This window comes from Triticum dicoccoides, chromosome 2B, assembly GCF_002162155.2.
Source record: "Triticum dicoccoides isolate Atlit2015 ecotype Zavitan chromosome 2B, WEW_v2.0, whole genome shotgun sequence".
NCBI lineage: Eukaryota > Viridiplantae > Streptophyta > Magnoliopsida > Poales > Poaceae > Triticum > Triticum dicoccoides.
The window spans coordinates 192,470,498-192,476,780 of record NC_041383.1 but is presented as its reverse complement, the minus strand read 5'-3'; positions in this window follow the sequence as shown (position 1 = coordinate 192,476,780).

The window sequence follows — 6,283 nt, the reverse complement described above, 5'->3', positions numbered from 1 at the left end:
CCATGTCTTACGAACGCATTTGTCTAAAATGTGAGGGGGAGTTGCAGTTCTACCCTTGCCTATGGGCTTCTCGGCTTTGGTCTGTGTACTGAGGGTCGGGGATAGTAGAGTAACTTTGCTTCTCCCCAAATAGTGGGCGGGAGCAATTTCGGGCGAGGAGGGCGTGTTTTGAACTATAGTGGGCACGAGCGATTTCGGGCGAGGAGAGCGTTTTTGAAATAGTGGGCGCGAGCTATTTCGGGCGAGGAGAGCGTGTTTTGCTGACCATGGTTTATGAATTATTCGGCACATGTCATCTCGGCCGAGGAGAAGGCGCGCTTGGATGAAGTTATGAACCTACCCTCGATGTACAACGGGCCAATTGATGCGTGTCCCACATAGGACGGTAATTTCGCGTCTCCCATTTATTTGCTCAGGCGAATTCCACCGATCAGAGAGGATGTTTAATGGTTCATTCAAATTTTGGGAGAACGAGCATCCACGTCTACCTTACCAAGTCGATTCGAGTCAAATTTTGAAATATTAGCTTGCCACTTCTTTTTTAGATGGAGAGATGATGCTCGGGAGTAATGTGTTTTTACATGCTCATTGCTAGCGATTTACTATATGACAAATAGTTGACCCACTCAAAAACGTGAATCAAACCCAAAATGAAATATCTCGATTCAATGAACTAGCTCGTTCAGTAGGTCAAAATAGTGAACTAAATCCAAAATTGAACACCTCAATCGAGTAGCATGTTGTACAGTATTATAGTACTCCATGAACATGTTGAAAGTCAAATTAATGAACTTGTTTGATATACGCATATATCCGTTCATGTGTGGATTGCAGACAACATGTTCTCCAATTTAAATATTTGAATGCAAGTTTATATCGAAACATGGTTTATATCAGTCTTTGATGCATAAAACATGACCTCCCCCTCTCCCGGACTCCTGTTCTCTCTCTCTCTCTCTCAGTGTGTGTGTGTGTGGGGGGGGGGGTCTTTCTAGTTCGCATTCATATATACACCATCTATAGGTCTCTCTCGCACACTATGTATGATACTCTAGCTAGTCCAAGCTAGATATCTTGGGTGCACTCATCGTACGCACACAAATTCCTTGGCTCTTTGCCCGTAACTCTCTCATGCACCACTATGTCGTCTCGGAGCTCTTCCCCCCTCTCTCAAACTCTCCATCCACCTGGGTCACACATACACATGCATATCTCACTCGCACTCGATAGGCCCATCGAAAACTCTATCTCTCTCCCTCGTTCTCTCTCCATCTCACATGCACACACACACACAATCTCATGCCGAGCTAGCCAAGTATGATGGTCTCTCACTCAATTGTAGGCACACGCAGTCCCCCCCTATATGTATATGACTAGCTAATCTTAGTCTCCATCACAAACATGTGCATGGTCTATCTCGATTTCTCTCGGGGCATCTTTCTATCGCGCACGCACTCCCTCGATCTCCCACCCATATATAGTCCCCTCACGATCTCGAGGGGATCTCTCTATCACAAACACACCCTTTCTCCCTCCTCATGCATCCATGCCATCCATGTGTCCCTCTCGACCTTTTTTCCTTGTTGGCCAGACCTCTATTTGACATGTGCTACAGGGGTGTCTCTCTCCGTTGCAAACAATCACACACTAGCTATCTTCGTGTATGTCCTCGCCTCGCTTTTCCAACTCGGAGATGCATGCGTGATATGTTTGCATAAGAAACGAAAAAACACGCTCTCTCTCTAATTTATCGTTTGTTGTCACTTTCTCTTTCATACACATATTCTTTTTGCACACTTACTCATTCTCCTTCACACGCACTTGATCTGTCTCGACTGAGGCACTCTCCTCCGTCCATAGCATATAGATTTATTGAAAAGTCAAACATCACAAAGTTTGACCATGTACATGGAGAAAAACAATTACATCTACTACGGCAAACATATACCATTAGATTCACCATGAGATGTAGTTTTGTATGATGTATCTTTGGTATTGTAGATGTAAATAACATTTTTTTGTATGATGTATCTTTGGTATTGTAGATGTAAATAACATTTGCGTAAACCTGATCAAAGTTTCCAAAGTTTGACTTCTAAAAAATTTACATGCACTACATTATCGAGCGGATGGAATATCTCTTTCCCCCTCTCAGCTATCTGACGCACCACTCAGCCTTATTGGGGCTCCTCAATCTCTCTCAAACTTTATTGGTCAATTTGGTTCGTGACCTGACTCTCATGCCTTGATGGCCGGTACTGCCTGGTGTGGACGTGAGATATAAAATATTTCTGCCTGGCCAGGCTTGTGTGGTGCTGAAGCGTTTGGTTCATGCCTGGGCCAGGCAAAGCATCAACGTCCCATCAATCAATCCATGCATCAATTATTTAATGATAATATCCATCCATGTTGCTGTTAGCCTCGTGGCCGCACGACCAGGCGTTCGAAATCGGTCGCTTGGGCCAGGCTACTTGTAGTGTGTGGAGTTCAGCCAGGCTAATTAAAGTGCAAGGGAACCCAGCCCATGCGGGCTTTATTTTTCACAGGGTAGCAACCAAACAAGCCTGCATGAAATCCAGCCACAACCCCAGGCCACGCAAAAGATGCTCACGACGCAAGCCAAACTGGCCTTATATCTCCCTGGTTCACACATAAACATGTCTCGCTCGCGCTATACATATAGACCCATCCAACACTCTCCGCCCTTGTTCTCTCTCCATGTGACACGCACCCCCCTAAGTACCATAATCCCTCACTCCATCATAGGCTCTGTTTGGATCCATGGGTTAGAGTTAGTTTGGGTTAGTTTGGAGTCAACTAACCCTAAAAGATCCAAACAGGAGGGTTAGTTTAGGTTAGATGCATCTAACCCATCCAAAAAAACTAACCCATCCAAGAGGTACTTATTTGGGTTAGTTCTTCTCGGGACCACTAATAAACACTTTTTTCTCTCGCTCTCCCCGCAGCAGATCCCTCCCCACTTCCTCGAAGCTTCTCATCCTCTCCCTCCTTCCCTCTTGCACCGCCCGTGAAGGTGCCTTGCCGTATCCGCGCTCCATCTAACCCTGCCATCCAAACACCTCTTTACTTAGAGTTAGTTCAGGGTTAGTTCAGGGTATGAATCTAACTCTAACCTCTAACTGAGTTAGAGTATCCAAACAGGGCCATAGGCGCAAGCACTCCCCCCCTCCTAAGTATGATTATCTCTTACTAGCCATCAGGAACACACGTATTGTCTCCTTCCATCCATACGTCTATCTCTCGGGGCATCTTCTATCGCGCACACACCTTGTCACTCGATCTCCCACCCATGTAGTCCCATCATGATCTCCAGGGGATCTCTCTATGACAAACATACACTCTCTCCTCCCCATGTCTGCATTTTCTCCGTACGTATCTCTCGACCTCTCTCCCTTGTTTGTCAGACCCCTCTTGGCCACATGCTAGGGGTCTTCCTCTCTCGGTTCCAAACAACCACACACTATCTCCTCACCTTGCCTCCGTTGTCGAAGATGCATGTGTGATATGTTTGCATAAGACACGCACGCTTTTTCTCTACTTTTATCGTGTGTTCTCCATGTCTCTTTCACACACACACACACACACACTTTTCTCTCTCTCTCTCTCTCTCTCTCTCTCTCTCTCTAGGGACTCTGTCACGTCCATAAGCATATGGATGTTTTGAAAAGTCAAACCTCAGAAAAGTTTGACCAGGTATATGTGGAGAAAAACATTTACATCTGGAACGATCATTAGATTCATCACAACATGTACTTACTTCATAATATCATTTATCTTTGGTATTGTAGATATAAGTAATTTCTTTATAAACTTGGTCAAAGTTTCAAAAGTTTGACTTAAAAAAATGTTGTAACTACATTATCGAACGGAGGGAGTAGCTCTTTCTCTCTCTCTCTCTCTGCTATCTCTCACGGGCCTCCCCTCTCACTCGAACTCTCTATACCGATGGATTATATGCTCATTGTGTCAGCGTATAGCTCTGTATATTGTTTAGTTGACCGGTCAACCAATCCACATGCTGCATTGTCAGCTCGTGTTCTGTATCTTGGTGTGCTGGCCCATGTGGCAGTGGGTGAAAATAAGTAAACTAGAGGCCCATCTGACACGCGGTGAAGTAAACAAAGTTGAACCACTCGGGGTAGCACCCCGCACGCTAGTAAATTGAGGGCGCATTGAGGACAAACTTCTTGCGCGTGAAGGATGCACTCGTGCACAATTCACCACTGCACGGCGGCATGCACAGAAGGACGCACTCGCGCACACCCAACACACAACACACACCAGCACACGTGTACACCAGCATCGCCGCCGGTTGAGATGGACGGCGAGGCAGCCAACAAGCGAAGGCGGCTCGAGCCAAAACCGCATCCGGCGAGCCTAGACTTCATCAGCAGCCTCCCCGACGACATGCTGCTCATCATCATCGGCCTCCTCCCCACCAAATCTACCGTGCGGACTGCCCTGCTCTCCCGGCGGTGGCGCCCCCTCTGGCGCTGCGTCCCCCTCAACCTTACGGTCGGCAGCTGCCTCTGCAACGGGGATTGCAAACGCATGGCCACAGTCTCCAAGATCCTTTCATCGCACCCTGGGCCAGCCAGACGCCTTGACATCCGCATGTTCAGTACCAACTGCAAGGTCCAACCCAAGTTCGACGAGTGGTTCTTATCCCCTGCCCTAGATCAGTTCGAGGAGCTCAGCTTTGAAGGTGGACGATGTCGCTCTCTGCCGCCGTTCGCGCTCCGCCTCACGCCAACGCTGCGCCGCGCCAGCTTCAGCTCCTGCTATCTTCCCCAGATTAATGCCGCGCCCGCCCTTCTTCTCCCTCAGCTCAAGCAGCTCGACCTCTTCGATGTTGTCATCTCGAAGAAGGCTATGGAGCACCTGCTCCGCAGCTGTACTGCGCTCGAGTACCTTCGTCTTGAGCAGATCCACGGGTTCATTAGCCTCCACATCGCCTCGACGAATCTCCGATGGATTTATGTGTCTTGCTGGCCCCACAACAAGACATCAATTGGGAAGAGATCATTCCAGCTGTTCCACGTTATGGTCATTGAGAATGCGCCTTTCCTTGAGAGATTGCTTGTATCGGATCTAGAAGGTCTAACAAAAATCAGGGTCATTGACGCGCCGAAATTGACAACGTTGGTGTACTCGTCTGCCAAATTCTCCGAACTCTTTATTGGATCCGTAATCGTTCAGGTACAACACTCATCTTCTTCTCCGTCTTCTTGAAATTCACATTTTTAAATTTCTTCTTGATGTATTTATGACCGTCTTCCAGAAAATGATTCCCACAAGCTTGACCCAGTCTATGCGCACAGTGAAGATCTTAGCACTAAAATCTATTGGCCCCAATCTGGATGAAGTTGTTGGATTCCTTACATGCTTTCCATGCACGGAGAAGCTACTCATCGAGGTGAAACTTCTTTCCTATAAGTAAACGGTAATCACAACGTAGCTCAATTTTTTCGTAATTTTCCCAAATTATGATGACAAGTGTAGTGTTCAAAACTTCATCTACGCACTGCACCGAAAGAAATCTTTTTAGTATTTTTTCTCATGTGATCACCTGCATCGTTTTTATGCTGTACTACTACTATAGTAGCCTAGGCTAGTCATAGTGGAAAGTAACTTAGACTACTCTAGTAACTCTATGGTTACCCTAAGAGCAAGTACTACCTCCGTCCTGGTTTACTCTTCCAATTTTGTAGTATCAAAATTTGACCATAGATTTAACTGACAAAATGTAAATGCATGTCACTAAGAACTATATCGTTGGATTCGTATTTGAACATAATTTCAAATGGTGTAATTTTTAGTGACATGCATTGGCATTTTCTTAGGTAAATCTATGGTCAAAAGTTTATACTAAATACGAGGTAGTATTACAAAAGTGGGCTATGTAGGCCAAAAAATGTGCCAAATTCACTTGTGATGCATTTGGCATCGATGCCCCTCCATTGCTCACCTGGTGCCCCAATCTGGATCACCTACTTTGCTCCGGTGCCAAATTAACTCACGCAATGAAAAAACACTGTGTGGGAGAGAGAGAGAGAGGACTGAGGCAATAAAAAAACACTTGTTTGGGAGAGTGAGAGGCTGGTGTAGTTGGTTTGATTGATTTGTTTATACATGTGGGTCTGTGTGCACAGCGGTGCCAACTCTCTCACATCGCGAGAGCGGTGCCAAAATCTTTTGATTTGACATCGATGCGTATTATGTGGCATACTTTTGCGAAATATGGCATCGGCCACATAGTGGA